Source organism: Gossypium hirsutum, chromosome D08 (assembly GCF_007990345.1).
Source record: "Gossypium hirsutum isolate 1008001.06 chromosome D08, Gossypium_hirsutum_v2.1, whole genome shotgun sequence".
Classification (NCBI taxonomy): Eukaryota; Viridiplantae; Streptophyta; class Magnoliopsida; order Malvales; family Malvaceae; genus Gossypium; species Gossypium hirsutum.
This window is the reverse complement of record NC_053444.1, coordinates 18,300,419-18,322,713: the sequence shown is the minus strand read 5'-3', so window position 1 is coordinate 18,322,713 and position 22,295 is coordinate 18,300,419. Positions and strand designations below refer to the sequence as shown.

General features: G+C 32.1%; 1 long non-coding RNA gene and 1 other non-coding gene across 2 annotated transcripts; both read left to right on the top strand.

Moving 5' to 3' along the window:
- The first annotated feature begins 14,257 nt into the window (after window positions 1-14,257).
- Window positions 14,258-14,364, top strand: LOC121220486 (small nucleolar RNA R71). The gene has a single exon (XR_005917688.1). It is a non-coding gene; the product is annotated as a small nucleolar RNA R71 (small nucleolar RNA).
- A 4,873-nt stretch (window positions 14,365-19,237) lies between these two features.
- On the top strand, window positions 19,238-20,701 carry LOC121219799 (uncharacterized). Its single transcript, XR_005916695.1, has 4 exons — window positions 19,238-19,598; window positions 20,060-20,165; window positions 20,273-20,334; window positions 20,418-20,701. It is a non-coding gene; the product is annotated as an uncharacterized lncRNA (long non-coding RNA).
- The last annotated feature ends 1,594 nt before the right edge of the window (window positions 20,702-22,295 follow it).

Sequence of the window (22,295 nt, the reverse complement as noted above, 5' to 3'; positions counted from 1 at the left end):
AAACACAATTTCAAACAACTTCAATATTTCAACCAAATACAATTATATGTTCAGACACAATTTATCTATCCACAACATTCTAACTACTTTGTTAATAGTTTAAGGAAACAATTTATCAATTAATATACACCTACATTTTAAACCAAACAATATTTTATACATATATATATAAATTTATACCACATTACATTAAGTCATCTATATATGCCATTTTTCAAAGTATTGGTTGCAAAATACCCAAAAGATGATGATGATAGTGTGGATGATGTTCTGCCCTCGTCCAATTCCCGAGCTGATTAATATCAGTATAAAACAAGGGAAAAATAAAGAAGAATAAGCTTATAGCTTAGTAAGTATGTATGTAATTGATAAATAAATTTCTAGCATGATACCATATATAATATAATTTTTGCCACACATAAATCTATTATCTATTCAATTTCCAGCAAACTATTTCTCTGCGTCACAGTCACTACATTATTTTTATCTGGACCTACGGAACTCTAAATTAAGATCCATAAATTTTCCCTGAAACTAGACTTATATACCTTCTTACCATAACATTTTAAGAATTTTTTGTTCAGCCAATTAGTACAGTTTATTCTCTAAATATTCCCCTGTTTCACTACTTGACACTTTTGATCTCTCTTCACTAATAGTCAGTTACCTCTTAGTACAGAGTTCAAATGATGTTCCCACTTATTTATTTTGAAAATATATTCAATAATAAATTTAAGAATGTAAATTTCAAAATATAATTATTTTTGTACAATTTTTAGTGATTTTCCAAAGTCAGAACAGAGGATTTCGAAATCATTCAGAACTTGTCTCACTAAAATTCCAATATCTCAAAATATATAACTCCTTTGGCCATTATTTATCTTTTATGTGAAAGTAGACTCATTAAGATTTAATTTCATGTCTTATTCAACCACTAACTCAATTTCTATAATTTTTGGTGATTTTTCAAACTAACATCACTGACACTGTCCAAATCTATTCTATTCCAACATCCCTCATTCACATAGCACTACAACCATTTATTTTATAACACAATACAAGACTTCATCACTTCAGTTACTCTTTTGCAACTTATCACGTTCCAATCACGTACTCATATCTCATTGAACATGTCGGTATAACAACAAATATTTGGGGCTTTTTACACAGTACTACCCATGTTACTTTTATCATTCGATACACGTAGTAGCCTTCACATAGTACTACACACGTGATCAAGTTTTACGGTTCACGTAGTAGCCTTCACATAGTACTACACACGTGACCAAAGCTTTTCGGTACACATAGTAGCCTTCACTTAGTACTACACATGTGACCATCTATCGATTCACGTAGTAGTCTTCAAACAGTACTACACACATGACCAAAGCTTCTCGGTACACATTGTAGCCTTCACTTAGTACTACACATGTGACCATTATTTATCGATACACGTAGTAGCCTTCACACAGTACTACACACGTGTTCATCGTACCTTATTCAAATCTTTACCATTCCGACAGTTCCACAAAGATTATTACTTTCCAATAATTTACAATTTCTCCATAGCACATTATAATATCAATCTTTCCACTCAACTCCATAACCAATTTAATAATTCGATTTAAATCACTTCAACCATTACTTGCAGTTGGTATATCCATAAACCAAGCTGATTTTAAACAAATCAACTATCAATTTCAAAATTTTAACTTTAATATAACTATTTCATATCCAACCCTTTCGTATATATTGTCACGAAATATAACAAAAATAATTATAACAATGTATTAATTACATACAACTTACCTCGATACAAAATGTAAAGATTTTGGAGTTTAATCCCTAATCTTCTCTTTTCCCCGATTAAGGTTGACTTCTTATCTTTCTTGATCTATAACAGAAAATTGAGCTTGTTTAACGTTCACATTTATTAAAACAAGCTTCGACTGAACTTTTTTCAAAATTACGATTTTGTCCCTAAACTTTTGCATAATTACATTTTTGTCCCCAAGCTCGAAAATTAAAATTCACTCCTTATTCTTATGTTTTACAACATGCTGAACACTTTTTTCTTCTATGGAAATATGAAATTCTCACTCTAACATGTACTTATGAACATTAAATATTTTTATCGATTATGTCGATTTACCCGTTTTCACTTAAAATCGCTTAGCAAAAGTTGTTTAACATAATTCCTAGCTTCATATTCTACCATAAAACAGCAAAATAAACACATTTCACCTATGGGTATTTTTCCAAATATGAACCCTAACATGAATTAATGGTATAAGTAGCTAAACCGAGCTACGAGGACCGCAAAAATGCGAAGAACATTAAAAACGGGGCTAGGATGCACTTACTATGAGCTTTAAAAAGCAAAGAAACCCTAGCTATGGTGTCCCTTAAAATTCGGCAGCAACTATGGAGAAGATGACACCATTTTTCCATCTTTTTCCCATTTTATTTCTTTTTGTTACCAAATGACTAAAATGCCCTTACTTAAAAAATATATTTCACTAATTCTATGCCCATTTTTGTCCATAAATTAACTAATGGCCTAATTACCACATAAGGACCTCCAATTTAAAGTTTCATAGCAATTGGACACCTTTAACATATAGAACCCAACTTTTGCACCTTTTACAATTTAGTCCTTTTGACTAAATTGAGTGCCCAAACGTCAAAATTTTCAAACAAATTTTTCACGAAATATTTTCGTGAAATTTTAGACCATAAAAATATAATAATAATTATATTTTCCCTCGTCAGATTTGTGTTCTCAAAACCACTGCTCTGACTAGGCCTAGAATCGGGCTATTACAAAAGCTTTAAGTACAGGTTTTGCATGAGCTTGTCAGTGACTGAAATGATAAGTAAATTGTATGTATAAGAGTTGTAATAGTAAATTTATGTTTCTAAGCAGTTGTTTATTCTAGTTCAAAAGAGATGTCTAAGCTTGGAACCTAGAACAACAGTAAGTAAATTAAGGTAAGTATTCATCCTGACTCATTTATATGAACTGTTCAAATAAGAAGTATATTTATTTACATACATAAATAGGGTGATTATGTTTACGAAAATTGGTCAGGTATAAGTATAATAAAGATGAGAGAAGTGTCCTAATAAAATATATAAAGTTCAGTTAAAGAAATGATGTTTGATAAGTAGATAAATAAGGTCTAGTATATGAGATGTATGAGCCAGTAAAGAGGTGGCGATCTAGGTAAGTGAATGCAAAGTTAAAGTTTTATTGTGAAGCCTTTGGTAGGGAAGTTTTAGTGCTAATCAGACTAGCATATCACAGTTTGAAATTGAGTATAAGACCATGAGGTGGAGGCACATGGCAGCATGGTATGATTTGGAAACTTTCATGGTGTAGGCTTTAGTAAGATAAAGACTAGATTGACAGAACAAGATACATGAATGTATGTAAGACAATGTGGTTAAGACCCAGGACATAATATGATATGATTGTATGTATGTTCACAGTGTAGTTGTCTGTAATTTATGAATCGAAATGACAGATCATGATACATGAAACACTATATAAGTCAATGAGGTAGAAACCATGGCACCTTCTATGAAGTCCGTCGGGATAGTAAACACAAGATTTGTATGATACCTTTCTGACGTATTCTGTTTAGCCCTTGTGGCGTGGTCTATTTGGTAAGTTGGTTGTATCTGTCTTTATGATAAGATATGGATGAATTATGTTAGTTCTGTAATAAGTTTGGCTGAGATAAGGTATTGATATGCTTAGGGTTAAGTGAATAAGATCTATGAAATAAATGAATAAGTTTAAAGGGTGCTCTTGAAAAGAATTATGTATATGGATGTTAATAAGGTGTTTGTCATGATGATATGATTAAATCAAAGATATTTGGAATCTTTCATATCTGAGTTGTATAAGGACTTCATCTGAAAACTTATGAAAATTGAATATCGGTTATTTTGAGCATGTGGAGTTTTAGAATAATGTTTAAATGTCAACAGATTGATCTTTGAAGTACATTATTAGTATGGGTTGTATGGTATCGAATCAGGGTTTGATTTGCTTAATGGTTTGGTGGTACTCAGATCTACTTAAGTATTTGCCACATGTGTATTTTTTCGCCTGTGAATAATGATAATGAACAACTCTTCTGAGTTAAGAGCAAGTATTAGAAAATGGGTGGTATCAGTTGGATTCTGAAGGAATCTTCTGATTAGAAGTGCATATGTGAATGAGAGAATCAAGATTCGACTAAAGAAATCTTCAGTTAATGTGTATTTGAAGAGTATATAATTAGTGTATATGTATGTATTACAACTACAGTAGTATCTGCCAGATATAAGTGGTTCAGAAAGATGGTTGATGCAGAATTGTTCTTTTAAGAATATAAAGTATCTTTTAAGGCATTTTAGTAATAAAACCCATTAAGTACTCTTGTATTTATTTATGTTGTGTTTATGTTTCAGGTTTCAATGTTAAGAGACTGCACCTAGAGAGACAAAGTCAAGACTACACCAAAGAAGAGGCATATCAGGTTATTATGCATACAGAGTTATTGGGGTGGCGTATTGTAGGACTCTACTCTAATGAATCTATAACTATCAAATAGTTGTTTTAAGATAGATTTACCGTAATATGTAATATTTTATGTTTAAGTACCATAATTGTTTCTTGAGTTTTATTATTTAAATGTAATTATAAAGAGTACGTTTTAAAAATGAGGTTGTCTGATACAGTTTGGTGAATTTGACTAAGTGTTTTGTGTGGTAACACCCGAGACTCAGACCCAGTGAATCGGGTCAGGTTAAGGGTGTAACACTCTTTGACCTTCTTGACTTCAATAAAACACACAATCAAATTGAGCCTTATTGATGCTCTATCTGGCTCATCATCCCTTTCGATCGCAGAAAACATAGATTTTTTCGGACAATCCCTCACCATATATGGGCCATCACAAAAGAAGCATTTGATTGGCCCCTTCAGTTTGTTATTGGGCTTCCACTTCCTACTAGGTGGTTTTGTATTTCTACCATTCTTACCATTGCCACCATTTCCATTTCCATCTTCCTCATGGTAACCCCCGCTATGGCCCGTCTCCTTGGTTTTAAAAGACTTGAACTTGTCTTTCCTCGGGTCAAGCTTGATAAAAGATTCTACCTCGACCATAGCTACAGTAAGCTTAGTTATACCTTGTTAACATAACTATTGATTCACCTAAGGCTTCAACCCATCTTCAAACCAATAGAAAGCTTTTTTTCTCACTCAAGTCGAAGATTTGGAGCACCAACTCACTACACTATCGTACGGAAGTATTGTTTCATCCCTCAAAGAAAATTTTTCATGTCTCTTAAAAACCTCATCCCTCAAACGCTTTTCACTTGGGAACACCCATACTATGTTGCTTCAGTCCCGAAGCCAACATCCTATTACCCAGAGCAAATTTACAGATGATGAGCTCCCCCTTGAGCTCTACCACTTGTCCCTTCAAAGTTATTACCATGTCTTTGAGAGCATCATTCTTCTCTGTAAGTTTCTTGATTTGGTCATCAATGGTAACATTGTCAGCTTCTCGATTTGGTCATCAATGGTACCATTGAGGGTCTTTCTCATAACATCCTGACTGAAACTAAGAGCCTCTAGCACATAGTCCGTGAGCTTTACTCTCATCGATTCTAACTCATCGATGCGTCCCTCAACTACCTTATATGTTTCAGTCACACCACCCATGAATTCCTCGAGATTGGTCACCTAGCCTTTCAAAATCGATAAAACATCTCTCGATTTGATATTTTTCCTATACCTCTCACAAGTTTCCATTTATACATTCTATTCATCTAATCCTTTCATCATCTCAATCGGCACATTCGAACATGATCTGCCATCAAATATAGTAATTAATTCGGGTCAATTCCGCACTTAAGAAGCTTATTTTCTAGGAAATTTAGGATTTTATATTATATTTTCAGTAATTAGGCCTTAGGAATAAATATTAATAAAATAAATGTTTTTTAACACATTTTGTAAGTGTTGTGACCTAATAGGCCGACACGGGCGTTAGGTCATGCTAATATGTTCAATTTAGTGTGTAGGATGAAGATATAAATGCCCAATTGACATGGAAGCAAGGGACGAGTGATGCAGAAGCTTCCCAGGACATCAAAGCACAAAACGAACGACAGAAGGCCCAATTGCATGGTGCGACACAGGTCGACTTCCTGCCCAAGTAATTCAGGGTTATTTTCATCTACACGATCAACTTTATATGAAAACCTAGGACATGCTGAAAACCTAATTTGGACTGCCAATACTTCTATAAATAAGACATTAGTGGTTTGATGTAACTAAGTCATCCTAAAAGCCTTAAAAAAACCCTAGTTATTTAGGAGTAGGATTAAATTATTTTTCTTTTAGCTTTTCAATACTCTTTTGTTTTCCTATTGAAATCAGTTTTGATTCAAGAGTTTATTTATTTAATTAAAGTATTTTAGTTTATTTTCTTTTGTATTCGATTTAATTCTTTATTCCAAGCAAGCGATTTGCTACTTTATTCCCTATTCGAGATTCAATCCATAATTATTCAAATTTCTTTTCTCTTTCAAACCGATCATGTTCTTCACATGATTTCTTCAATTGAGATTAAGATTATGAATAAGATGAGTAGCTAAATCTCTTAGAGGAGATAAATAAGTGGATGGGGATGTGATTAACGAAGGATTTAGAGTTTCTCAAGAGGGATTAGTTGGTATGAATTATGCGTGATTAAACCACTAGGATTGACAACTCTAGGAAGTTATCATAGGCTAGACGAGGTCGGGAGATAAGTCGAACCGAGTAAATCATAGTTTATCTTGGTTAAGAAAGTGAAGTCAGGAGATAAACGAGTAACCAATCGATTAGTCAATTAGAGGCCAGAAGATAATAATTAGTTAATCGATAGTTAATCCACCCTAATCCGAAGTTAGTTACAAACCCTAAAGTGAGTTAATATTCCTTATTGGTTTATTGGTTTAATTCATTTATTTGTTTATTTTTATCTCATCAAATTATTTTAAGGTTTATCGTAATATAAGAATTACTTAGTACTATTTATACTTATTAGTGTAAAAAGGTTTTCATAATTTATTCCATCCTCCCTTGGGCACGATCCTTGAAATACTTGCGGACACCGCCGTTCTCAATTCTTATATTTTTTTGGTGTCATATTTTACCATAAACGAAAGCTCGTTTATAGGTGGTCAAAAAATTGGTTCGGATATCAACTATCATGGGGCTAGAACTTTAGTCTGGTAAACCGCGCGGCCTTAGGTGATTCCTTAGGTTCAAATCCGTTTAAGTCAGCCTAACACCCAAAAGATGAGAATTATTAATAGAAATTCTCTAAGGCCTCAAATAAAAGTGGAAGAAAATTCAAAGACAAATGAAGCTATGAACGAAAAAAAAGGTCATAGAAAAATAGCTCACACCAACTTTTTGAGTAAATGCTCTCAGAAGTATTTTATTACTTTGAAGGTTTACAACTGAGTGAATACAAATGAGGGAAAAGATCTCTATTTATAGTTGAGTTATCCCAAATCCAACAGTACAGATTAAGTTACATCGATGGTTAGATTTGTCCCTATCTACAAAATGAGAGTCCTAAGGGATTTAAACTCTATACATCTTTATCCCTTAGGATTTACATTAATTACCTTGATAATTCTAGTTTTACTAGAGTGTTTCTTTTGGCCACCAAAGCTTCAAGTAGATGGGCTTCTCTGTAACCCTCAAATCGGGCCTAGACGTTACGACCCAATCTGAGCAATTACATGAATCATGAAGAATTGTGAAAACATCTTTCATAAGAAAATCCATTTTTTTCTCGAAAACACGTCATTTAGAAAATATTATGTTCATTTAAAAAAAAGTATTTAATCCTTTTTATAAAAAAATACTTGTATTATAATTTAGTTTCAAAAACATATTTGCAGTGGTTAATATTTCTTAAAATCATTTAATGATCATTTGAAACGGTAATTCCAACATAAACAATCCATGCAATAGTTCTAAAAATTTAAAAAGAAATTTCCATGCTACAGTCAACAATTAAAATAAAGTCCTAAAAAGTTATAAAAAAAAACCCCAAATCAAAGTCCATATAAATCCATAAGAAGGTATTAAGTTCAATATTTTATTAAATATTTATTTTCGAAAGCATCACCGAGAATCCACATCCAAGTCCTAATTATGAGGATTACTTGAGATATATGAGTAATATGGGTGAGCTTTAAAAGGCTCAGTGTGAGATCAAAACATAAAGTATATATATAATATAACATGCTTTTCAACATATTGAATAAACACATCCAAATCAAAATATATACCATTTTTACTAAAATCTCATATCATCAATATTACTCATACATAAATGTCGAGACATGCTTATGTAACAATGCACATTTTGAAGAATTTCTTACCCATCTCCGCTACACACCAATATTGAGTTTCCCAAAACTCGTCCATCCAATAACACACCATTTGTGGGCAAGTCGCCACATAAATACCGATTAACGACCACATAACACATTGTGGATAAGCCACCTCATAATTGTTGATAATAGCCACATAATCATAGATAAACTGCCACATAACTTCCACCTTTCACAAGACCCACCCCATGTATGTGATATGGCCATTTTAACACATGTAATTCACTTTTCACATTTTTCGTATAATCATTCTCATGATTTCACATAACACATAGTTTTTTATTTTACACATTTGCATGTAAACTTGCTCACATAATCACATATCACATATTATTCACTTTGGCATGTTTTAACATATTTTTATATTAAATCATGAATCTCACAAGAAATATATATAACACATATTTAAGTCGTCAATAAATCAAATGAGCCATGTATTACATAACATAGAGATGAGATTTATGCACACGTCATCATCACATACATCAACAATTCATAATTCATAATTTTCATGAAACAATGATTTAGGATCACTTTCTTGGGTTTCCAGTTGATGGGTTTCTCAATTCCGCTTTGAGTACTTAGTGTGCTCTAAAATATTTTTTTTAATAACATATTATTAAAAATTAACGTAACATTTTATACTCAAACTAAAGATGTAGATCCCACACCTTAATTAGAAGATCTGATTGCCTCAATCTTATTAGTGATTTCTATCTCTGTCGTGCGTGAACATGATATGTGAATTGTACAAGTATACACGTCGAATCAAGTAATAAAGTGATAAGTGAGATCATCTCCATTGGGATCAAATTAGGTATATAAATGTTCATGTTATTATAATAAAGTTAAATTAATGTTAAAGCAAAATAATGATAAGAATGCAATGGTAAACAAAAGGAATATTAATGTGAACAATATGCGTAACTGATGAATAATTGAATATGTTATGGCAATGCAAATGTAAAAATGCAATGGCAATTACAAAAATGATTATATGAATAATATGTAACTGAATAAGTAAACAACTAAAGATGCGATGGCAAAGATACTACGGTAAGGAATAAGGGATATACGATGTCGATGTAGAAGGTCAGGATTACTAAGAATCTACCCTTACTATCAGTAATGCCTCGATAAAATCGTAATCAATCTATTGGTCAAAAGAGTTCTAAAATAGTTTTCTTCTTTCGAGAGAAAAAACCTCAAGTTACCTTGCCCGTGTCTATAGGACTTTAATACGGTACCTTGCATTGTTTCCTTCTGTATGAACACTGTTCTATTTCTAGAGTTTACTACAAGTATCGTTCGAGTACTTGTTCATATCATTCAATTTTGATCCAACTAATCCAACCTTTTCAGTATTAAATTAGTTTATGGGCATGATGCACAGTGGCCTATCTCTAGAGATTGCACACATAAATTTAGAAATAAAAACAATTGAATGAAATCGTAAATTAATTCAGTCTATGCTTCAACCCTTAAAGAAAATAAAGGTTTCATTATGTAATCCCAACCCTATGAGAGTTAGCTCATGGGTTGGAAAATAAAATTAAAAATCAACATATCATTCAACATCATTTTCATCAAATAAATTCACAGAGAAATAGTTAAGAAATAACAGAAGAACGACTGGAAGACAACTTTCACGTGTCTAGTTCATATTCCAACAGCACAGTGTCCTTTGGTGGCTAAGAGGGATTGCCTTTGTCTTCCTCTTTCTGTCTCTACTCAACCATTACCCTTTAGTTTCGCCTATGGATCTCCAACTTTTTTCGCCGTTAATGGTTTCCTCCTTTGGCTCTATATAGGTTTTTTCCCTAGGGTAAATCCAACAACCCAAGATATCTTCTCCTCTGTTTTAGATTTTCTTTTTGGTTTTAAATCCCCTCCTTTAGGGTAGGTGGTTATTAGCCCATGATCTCATGATTTTTTTTTTCTCTTTTTTACGAAGATTTTCTAGTACAAGTAGAGTTGGGCTAAAACTGTTATGCGTTGAGTGTTGGCTCAGTCTTCCTGAAATTGCCACGACATTCGTGTTGGTAAACTGTCCAACCTTTTTCCATGACAAACCTTCATTGCTTTATTTCTTTCTCCGCATCCTGCACCTGCCAATTACGACCAAACAAATCCTTCCCGCAAACAAGTAAAAATAACATACAATAACATTTAAGCACAGTCAAATCTTCTTAATGTAATGCAATTAAAATTACGAATAGAATGTCTTCAAATGAAACTAAATTTACTTAAGTACAGACAATTAGCTAAGTTTAAAGGCATGAAATATAAATCTTTTCAAGAGTTATCACACTCCCAAACCTGAGTTATTGGTTATCCTTAAGCAAGATATGCATGAATGCATGAACGTAAGAATTGCCATAACAACATAATCACCTTGGCATTTTGATATCCTTAAGAGAGCATTTTTGTACTTCAGTTTTCAGCAATCTTCTATGTTTAAAAATTTGATCAAGTTTCATAAACATATTTAGCAAAGGCAATGCAGAAAATATTACCCTAAAAGAAAGAAAAATCCTAAGTATTCATGCAATTTTCACTATAGCAAGTACCTTCTAATTTACTTAGTTCATCTTTAAACTAACTCAATTTTCCTTTTTTTTTCTCCGGCCTTATACATACTCAAATACATACATATCCATTTATTATGCCTTTTTTTCACTAGGGGATTCAACTCGTCACATGATTCAGTAACTTGAAATTATAATGGAGCATACACTAAATTGTCGAATACCCAATCAAGTCACAATTTGAATAGTCACTCACGAAGCTAAGGATTTTGACTAAAAAGATGGATGGAGCAAACAGCTACCTCTTTAGCTACTCAGCCCGTTACTATAGTGGAATGCCCCTAATTTTCTTTATTATATACTCTTACTCAAGCTCACCTTTCTAGTCAACAACACGATGGAGTAAACAAAGTGGTGCTGACTTACTCAGCAATTCTAAGTATTGGAGTATTTGATGACCTTTTTGTTAAAGAATTTTCTTAGACATTGCCACTTTATTAATTATTGAGTATTGCCATGTTACTAAATATAGCTTCAAGAGTCTCTAGTTTATCAAAAGAAACTTACTATGGATCAATTGTAATTGGAATTAGGACATCCTAATTTTAGGGATCAATTTACAAGAAAACTATCCTAAGCTAAAATCACCTAATCCTCTATCACAACTTTCTAAGTTTATAGAAGAATTAAGTTTCTCATTGAACATCATAGACAAAAATACACTAATCACAGTCTAAACAATTTTTTTAGTAGTTATATATGCTATGGTAAAATGAATGGAAAATGAAGAAAAATACTAAAACATGCATGCTCAATTATAAATCTAATGTAATCTAGATGCACAATACACTCCCAAACCTAAGTGATGTATTGTCCTCAATGCATGTATAGATATGTAACAGGAAACAAAAAGATAGATATGCATAGAAAATGTCATGGAAAAAGAAATAAAATGCATGAGACAGGGAAAGAAAACTTCCCCAGCTTGGACTGGAATATAGGTGTTTCATTCAGCCCTACAAGTGGATTTACAGGCACTGTGCTTGTCTATTAACTAAAGTAAATAAAAAAAAGAAAAATAAAAATAAATAAATAGATAACAAAACTTCTAACTCAAGCATCACGGAGATCAATGGATTGCTTGTCTCGTTCCACATGAGTAACCTATTAGTACTTCAAACGTTGTCTATTAACTTTAAATGTGACCCCCGTTTTCATGTCTCTGACATCAACATCTTTATAAGGATATATATTAGCTACCAAACAATGTTCATCAAAACTGAAAGGTTTATTTTGCTCCAGCAAAGTGCACAAGGGTTTAGATATCTTCGAACACTTCTTAATGAATCTTCTATAAAATCCTGCATGTCCTTAAAAACTTCTAATACCCTTAACACTGGTGAAAGGTTCTTCTATAGAAGGTTTAGGAGGATTGAAAGAGCGATCTGATAAATCCAATGATTTAAAATTCTTTCCCAATCTATTCACAAACTGCTTGGTTTCCAATAGTTCACCAAGTTCCTCAAAACTTACTACATCACTCTGCTTAAGTGAGTTTTCGTCAATATCAGAATTGCTGTGGAAAAATCTTATGAATTCCTCCACTATTGTTTCTATCAATCCAATGGCACGACATTCTTCATTATCATAAACACATTTCAATACATTAAATAAATTGAACGTGAGCTACTGATCATTCATCCTCGTGGTTAGTTCACCTTTCTGCACACCGATTAAAGTTTTACATGTAGCAAGAAAAGGTCTTCCAAGAATTATTGGCACATATTTATCAACTTCACATTCTAAAATAATGAAATCGGTTGGAAAAATAAACTTATCTACTCTTACCAGCACGTTTTCAATTTTACCTTCTGAATGTGCGTAAGACCGATCAGCTAGCTGTTGCATGGCTATTGTGGGTCTTGCCTTCTCAATTCCTAACTTTTTGAATATAGGCAGAGGAAGGCAGAGGAATTAGTTTTATACTTGCTCCTAAATTATAGAATGCCTTACGAACATAATAATTTCCAATTAAACATGGGATAGTGAAACTCCCTAGGTCCTTCAACTTTGGAGGTAATTTATTTATCAACATTGCTATGCACCCTTCAGTGAGAGCAGCAGTTCCAAATTCTCCCAATCTGTTCTTCTTTGATAGTATATCCTTCATAAATTTCATGTCATTAGGCATTTGCTCCAAAGCTTCAACTAGCGGTATGTTGATATAAAGTTGTTTCAAGACCTCCAAAAATCTTTTGAACTAAACATCTTGTTAAGAATTATGGAATCGCTGAGGAAAAGATAGAAGTGATCTTCCTTTAGATTGCTGATATTGTTTTGTTGTGGCATTCTTGTTGGCAACACGATCTGATTCTGTTGCAACATTCTGTTGTTTACCCTTTTCAGGTACAATGTGCTTTTTATATGGCTCTAAGATCTTTACATGGTTGAGTCCCGTGTCCTCCTCTATCGTGGTATCTTGAACAACATCATCCAGCTGAGTCCCACTTCTAAAAGTGATAGCTTTGCACTGCTCATTCCCTTGTGTTCTCAAATTCTCGGTATCACTTGGCAATGCTCCTCGTGGCTTCGAATTTAAAGCATTTGCTATCTGCCCCACTTGATTCTCAAGAGCTCGTAGGGATGCAGCTTGACTCTCAATTATGGCGTCATTCTTGGCCATAAATTCTTTCAGCAAGTCTTTAAAAGATGATGATGATGACTAACCTTGTTGGACATTTTGCCTCGGCATAGGTTGATTATAACTAGGTGGTGCATTGATGGCATCCTATCTTGCAGTGTTATTAAAATTCCTCGTATAGTGATTCTTCCAACCAAAGTTTGGATATTTTTTCCACCCTAGGTTATAGGTGATGGAATAGGGATTATTATTCCAATTGAAATTACCCATGTAGCACACAGATGCTGGATTTAATGGGCATTCATAAAACACATGGTCTTCATCGCAATAAACAAACGATTCTTGAACTAGAGTTGATCTCTTCATTATTTTGATCATATTAGTTAAAGATGATACATGGGCAGTCAATAAAGTAATTGCATCAAGTTCCATGGTACCAGCAACTTTCTTACCTGTCGAAACTCTTGTAGTAGGACATTGATAATCATTGTTGGCAATCTTTTCCAAAATCTCATATACTTTATTATAAGATTTATCCAACAAAATACTATTGGCAGAGGCATCAACTACCATCCTCGTAAGCGCTTTCATTCCATTATAATTTATCTTCATTTGTGTCCAGCGCTAGAATCCATGAAGAGGACATTTTTGAAGTAATTATTTAAATAATTCCTAAGCTTCATATAACGTTTCATCCTTCAATTTTCGAAAAGATGTGATGTCATTTTTAAGCTTGGCATTCATATTTCGTGGATTATACTGTAGCAGAAATCTCTGGCAAAGATCATTCCATGATGCTACTGTTCCTGAATGGCAAAGTATTCAGTCATGCCCTTGCTCGGTCTCTCAAGGAGTATGGAAACAATTTAAGTCTCAGGGCATCTTCAGGAATACACTGTTGTCTAAATGAGTCACAAAACTCTAGAAAAATTCTTAAATGCAGTCTTAAATCTTCATTGCGTAGTCCACCAAATTGTCCTACTATTTGTAACATCTGAAACATTACCAGTTTTAGCTCAAACTAATGAGCTTGTATTTATGGTCTGACTATCCCTGGATTCATATAATCCAAAATTGGAACAAAATGCTCTCAAATTGGTCTCTCTTGATCATTTATCACCTTACGAATAGGAGGATTAGCATATTGACCATTCAGATTATCATTGAGACCAAGATAATTCCTATTTCTAGCCATTTTTCACAGTTCTTTCAACCTTCTTTGTAAAGTTCTCTCGATCTCTAGGTCAAAAGGATAGTCTTTGTTAGCAGGAATGCCTCTTCTTATGCACTAATGGCAAACCTATAGAAATTAAATATAACTAAGTTAAATAAACTAATAGAATTAAGTAAAATAACCAAACCAAATTACACAAAATTGTTAATCCCTAGCAACAGCGCCAAAAACCTGTCACGTGTTAATATGATATGCGAATTGTGCAAGTATACACACTGGATCAAGTAATAAAGTGATAAGTGAGGTTGTCTCCATAGGGATCGAATTAGGTATACATATGGTCAAGTTATTATAATAAAGTTAGATTAATGTTAGAGCAAAATAATGATAAGAATGAAGTGGTAAACAAAAGGAATATTAATGTGAACAATATGTGTAACTAATGAATAATTGAAAATGCTATGGCAGTGCAAGAGTAAAAATGCAATGGCAATTAAGAAAATGAGTATATGAATAATATGTAACTGAACAAGTAAACAACTAAATGCAGTGGAAATTATGAAAATGATTATATGAATAATATATAACTGAACAAGTAAACAACTAAGGATGCGATGGCAAAGATGCTACAGCAAGGAATAAGGGATATACAATGTCGAGTTAGAAGGTCGAGATTACTAGGAATCTACCCTTATTGTCAGTAATGCCTCAGCAAAATCGTAATCCATCTACTACTCAGAAGAGTTCTAAAGTGGTCTGCTTATTTTGAGAGCAAAAACCTCAAGTTACCTTGCCCGTTTCTATAGGCCTTTAATACGGTTCCTTACATTATTTCCTTCTGTATGAACGCTGCTCTATGTCTAGAGTTTACTACAAGTATTTTCGAGTACTTACTCATATCATTCAATTTCGGTCCAACCAATCTAACCTTTTTAGAATTAAATTAGTTTATGGGAAAATTGTACAGTCGTCTATGTCTAGGGATTGCACACACACAATTTAGAAATAAAAACAATTGAATGAAATAGTAAATTAATTTAGATCTATACTTCAACCCTTAAAGAAAATAAAGGTTTTATCATGTAATCCCAACTCTATGAGATTTAGCTCATGGGTTGGAAAATAAAATTCAAAACCAACATATCATTCAACATTGTTTTCATCAAATCAATTTACTAAGAAATAGTTAAGAAATAATAGAAAAACGACGGGAAGATAATTTTTGCATGTCCAGTTCACACTCCAGCGGCAAAGTGTCCTGTGGTGGTTGAGATGGACTGCCTTTGTCTTCCTCTTTCCATCTCTACTCAACCGCTACCCTTTAGTTTCGCCTATGGATCTCCACCTTTGTTCGTCGTTAAGGGTTTCCTCCTTTGACTTTTTATAGGCTTTATCCCTAGACTAAATCCAACAACCAAGATATCTTCTCCTCTTTTTTAATTTTTTTTTGGTTTAAATTCCATTACTTAAGGGTAGGTGGTTATCAACCTATGATCTCATGATCTTTTTTTTTCTCTTTTTAGGTAGATTTTCTGGTACAAGTAAAGTTGGGACAAAACTGTTATGTGTTAAGTGTTAACTCAGTCTTCTTGGAATTTCCACATCATTCGTGTTGGCAAACTGTCCAACATTGTGCCATGACAAAACTTCATTCATTTATTTCTTTCTCCGCATCCTGCACCTACCAATTACTACTAGACAAATCCTTCCCACAAATAAGCAAAAGTAACATACAATAACATTTAAGCACAGTCCAGTCTTCTTAATGTAATGCAATGAAAATTACGAATGGAATATCCTAAAATGCAACTAAATTTACTTAGGTACATGCAATTAGCTAGGTCTAAAGGCATGAAATATAACTCTTTTCAAGAGTTGGCAATCTCGTAAGACAATCTAACAAAGAAATAACATTTCTTAATTAAGATCTCTTGATAATATTTTCATCACTTTAAAAATCGCTTAATAAAAGTCTCCTCAATGCTTACCACATGATCTAGGACTATCGAAAGAAGGGTTTTCAATTGCAGAATTAGGGGTCTCCCCTTTGAATATTGTTCGACCCTTCAAGTTGATATGAAATCCTATTAGTACGATAATAATCAAATAATAAAATATTATGATGACACCATGACATTATACCAATAAGCCAAGTTGCGAAATCCCTAAGTGAAAGATTTACAATCTAAATAACCATACTTACACTTGATTCAATACAGAATGGTCGAATAATCGAGAAAGGAATGAGATTGGTGATTTGAGTGATCTAAAAATAATTGGTTGAGTGAAGAGAAAATGTGAGTTTTAATCCCTAAAATAATTGGCAAACGAAAGAGGAAGAAAGAAAAAGAAGAATTCAGTCACCGGCGAGGACGACAATGGTGGTCTGATGGCGGTGACCTGGCAACGGAGGAGTGGTGGTCCGACAATAGAGGGCTATGAGGTCTCGGCGAAGGAGAAGGTGTGGAAAGAGGAAGAAAATATATAAGATAGATGAGGAAAAAGAATCTGCGGTGGCTCGCGGCGGCAGTCACGACAGCGCATGATGATGGAAAGGAGGAGGAGCGAGAGGGCGGTGCTAAAGGTGGCTAAAAGGACACTTGATGGTGGTACAAGGGTTGGTTGTGGTGGTGTAAAATTAAAAATTAAAGAAAAGAGAAGGTGGGTCTTTTTTCAAATGGAGAGAAAATAGAGATGCATGAAAGTGAAAAAAAAAAGAATATGGGAGAAATGAGGAAGGTAGGGACTGCAATGGGTGTGTGTAGTTTGGTCAACAGTGACCAGGTTCATTGAATCATAGCAAAAGGCAAGAAAGAAATGAAAGAGAAAGAGATGGAACATAGGAGCATAAAAGGGGATCATGGTTCCCAACTTAAGGCAAGTTTGACTCGTAAAAGGGGAAGGGAACCAACCTATTTGAGGCAACTAAGGATGTTGGATGGCAATGCATTAGTGCACATGGGAAAATTGTAAAAAAAAATTAATTAAAAGAGTGTGAACATTAGGACTTGAATTTTGGACCCTTAATTTAGCTAAATAGTCTTTAAACCACTAGACTACACACTCCTTTGATTTCAATCTTGCCCACATATTAATAAAAATATGGGATGTGACATTCTCCATATGTTCCACAAGTCGAGTCAGTTCAAAAGGTCAAATGAGTCGCATTTAATTTGTTTACCTCTATGGGACGTTTTGTGCATAATGGTCATAGGCTTTGATCCGCACCTGTGACAGTTATCCCTACTTGCTTCAACAAAAGAGTCACTGTGTCAAGAACAACAGCAACGATAAAACCCAAATGTAATTTTTCATTCTTTCCCTCGTCAACACTGAAATTTCTCAACCCCAAACCCCCTTGCAGACGACGACGGTTTCACTGACTTGAGTTAGGAATGGAGAACCTTTATTTGTTGAAAAGGTTGTTCGTTATAGAAATTTCTTGACCCTTTTCATAATTGATTTAAGTTTTTTTATCGATGTTTTGGATTTAAAGACTTGAAACTGCATAGTCGGATTTCGAAGTAAAGTTTGTAAAGTAAAAAAGAAAAACTAAAGAAAAGAATGTTTCAACCTTTTGTCGTGGCAAATTATGGAGATTTTAGCTATAGGGAAGAAGGAGGTGAAAAAAAGTAAAAAGATTAAAAATGGGTATTAGAAAACCTTAATAGCAGTTGAACAACGAAGAAGAAGATGCAATACAATAGGAGATTTTTTTTTAAAAATAATTCTAGATTTGTAAAAGAATATTTTACTTTTCTTTCAAGATTTAATGATTTTAAAAAATGTAACTTTTTTATTTTAAATATTTTTTTATTATGTTGTCATGTGTCAATATGTCATTGGGCTAGAATTATATATCAAATAAATAGAAAATTAAGAAAAAAATGAAAAATAATTGAAACATGTTGGCCATTAATTGGTCCACAATGCCACATCACTTACCGTAATGGGAGGGAGTAAGGTGTTTGACGGAAAATTGAGAACAACCCCCCCCCCACGAGTACCACATTGAGGAATGAGGAATAATTAAGGGGCAAATCGCTATTTAACCCTATTTTTAATACATATGTTTTAGTTTTTTATTTATAATTTTATTTATGCTTTTTAAAATTTTAAATCGTTTTTATATTTTTTTATCGAAAAATGACTTTAAAAAAATATATTTTTTCCTTTTTAAACTCTTAGAATTAGACTAAATTGACAAATTTTGTAAATTTTGAGAGCTAAATTTATTGAATTTTTTAAAATTAGAACTAAAATGAAAAAATTTATAAATATAGAGGGCTAAATTTGTTGATTTTTTATATTTAGTATCAAATTAATAAGATGTGTAAACATTGGAGGTTTAAATTTACTATTAAACTAATAAAAATGCCCAAATAGAACTATAGGCATAGTTACGTGATTATTTCTGTGGTTTACCCTTATAATTTTAGCCGGTTTTCCCGCGAATCCCATTTCATCTTGACAGTAATAACAGGAAAAGAGGCAATCTATCTGCTTTCATGTTGTTTACATAAAACCCATGAACTGAAATCATTCCCATTTCTCCAAAATTGTAACTCACATCCAAGAACCCTATAGTTGCTTTCTTCTCCCTCTGAAATCTGGAATTTAAAAGATAACAATGGGTGTTTCTTGGACACGGCTCAAATCATTTCTGAAAGTACTTGTTTCTTGAATTCCAATGCCCACAAACCCCGTTACTTATCGAATGAATAGTCGAAATCGTTTCTTCTTGTGCCGCAATTGCAGAAACCACCTTCTCACCTTGGACAACCACATCATTACTGTAATAACTCTCTGTTGCTCTCTTTCTCTCATATGAATATAAAAAGATTCTTCTTTTACTACTGCAACTTCAGTTCTTGTTTGTGTTATTGCTTGTCCTTGATTGTTGTGTTGTACAGGCCAAGACTGATTAAAAGCTTTTATCTGTTGTTAGTGATGCGCTTTTAATGGCCTTAAACATCCATTGCCACATGTTTATCTTGAAAATCTCATTGAAAATATTCGTGCGAGAATCATTGTATGAGCAGGAGGTTGCTTTGTTCCAATCCTCTGTTTTTCCTTCTTCCAACAGATACAACTATAGAGATATATACACATATACATACATTATATATATTATATATCTTTATAAGTAGTCATCTTACTTTGAAACGAACTTTTCAGATAGAAGGGAGGGTGAATAGATTTTTCTGCCATAATGCGTAAGATATTTGTCTCATCGTGGTTGCTTGATATTTGTAGTGTCAATGTGAAGACCGATCCTATATGGACTCATAGGCCCCTCTTTAATTTGCCAGCGGTGAAAGTCCGTTGCAATGGATGCAACAGGCACATTGGCGAGCAATTTGTAACTTATTTTCTATGTCTCTCTTTTGGTATTTCCGACATTGTTTATAAACAATATCTGATTATGCTCAATAAGATTAACTTATTTATTTGTCTTCTTGTCTTCAGTTTACGTTTGATGGTCATAGGCCTCTCCATCGTGTAATGGAAAGAAGTTATGTACTTCATGTGTGAGTGTATATATATATATATTGGTTTTGAAATACTGAATCATAAGCCGACATTAGAATGAAAATGGGGTGGTTTCATGCAGAAACCGGTTGCTGTATTGGGATGGAACCCAGTTGATGAATGCACCACCACTCGGAGATAGGCGACAGAATCCCCCAACTGTAAGGATGCAAATTTTTATAACGGTGCTGGTTTTCAGTTTCATTTCAGGATTGATTTTTGGTTTTGTACTTTATTGGGTTCCTGAAATACTTATCAAAATATGAGAGTGCTATTATATTAGCTGTCGGATTTGGCAAAGCGAACATTTTGTGGAGGGAAATTGATTGAAGTATCTTTGATATAGTTTAAAAACATTTGTTTTTGCTTTTCTTTTTTCTGGTTTATTGTATTTATCTTAAAATTTAATATTTTATTGTAGCACTAATTTTTTTTAGGTTTGGTTGTATGTGTTAATTAAAATATATTATATTTATTTTTAAAATTTGATACAAATTTGTAATATTTCTAAAATAGGATGCTTGAGAAAGTGAAAATAAAATAAAATAAGTGTTCAATTATATTTAATTATTTCATAATTTTTTTAAAAAAATTTGTAACATTTCATTATAAAATGATTACAAAATTAAAACACAATAAATTAATGTCATAATAAATTTAAAATTTTAAAATTAAATATTATAAAACATGATTTTTTATTTAACTTTAATTTTTATTTTTAAGTAATATTAAAAACAATTTAAAATTAAATATTTTTAAAATAATAATTAATTAATATTCATTATCAAAGTTTGCCACAATTTTTTATGTTTGTTTTTAATTCAATTTTAAAAGATAAGTTTCTATATATGGTCATTAAAAGTAATTTTAAAATAATTAAAAATTTTAAATATATATATTTTTAAATTAAATATGAAAGAATAAATCAAATAATGTTTATTAAAATTTTACGTAAATTAAAATATTTAAAAAAGTTAACACTATTTTATACTTAATTTGTAATAGTACAAACTGAGTTACTATTAAAAAACTAATAAACAAATTAAAATTAAATATAACATGTTTACAAAAGGAGGTTTTGAATTAAACCAATGAATACAAAAATGTTTTTAAAATCAACCAAGAATTATTTATTTTTATTAAAAATACTTTCAAAATTTTGAAATAATTAATTAATCATGAAAGCTATAATTCAGAATTTAAAGGGAAGGACTAAATATAAAAAATACAAAAAAAATCAAATTGAGGGACTAAATTAAATTAATTATTAAATGTATGTGTAGTAAATAAAATAATTAAAATTTAGAAAATATTGTTGAAATATTTTCGAAGACTAAATTGCAAAACTGTTAATATCAACAAGGCCTAAAGATGTAAATAAAACATTAGTAGTTAAAAACCTCATATAAGAGCCATCTTTTATATAATTTATAAAATAAATCAACATTCCTTCAAAAACAAAAAATCTACATGTATCATATAATTTTTCTTAAAAATTATAATTTTGTACTTATCTTAAATGAATACAAATAAATAATTACCTAGATTCAGTCTAGATGTATATATGTTTTTATTAATTTTAAATTTTTTATATTTTAAATTTTTTTAAGTGGAATGCCACGTTAGTATATTATGCCAACACATAATTTTTTTTAATATTTTTACTACCGTGACATGTCATGTCAATTTAATATTTTAACATGTCACATCGGGATCAAATGCGAGTTCAATAGATGAATTGTTTTCCTAAAAACTTAATTGCATTTTTTCCGCTCAATTAACTCTTAAGCCAATTATATTTACTTTAATATTTTTAATAATTTTAAAATTTTAATCTTAATTTACTTTAATATTTTTGAACGGTAAACTTTTTAAAATTTTAATCTTTATTTTAGAATTTACTTTAATATATTTTCTAAATTTATACACACATTTAGCCTATGCATAATTTACTTTAATC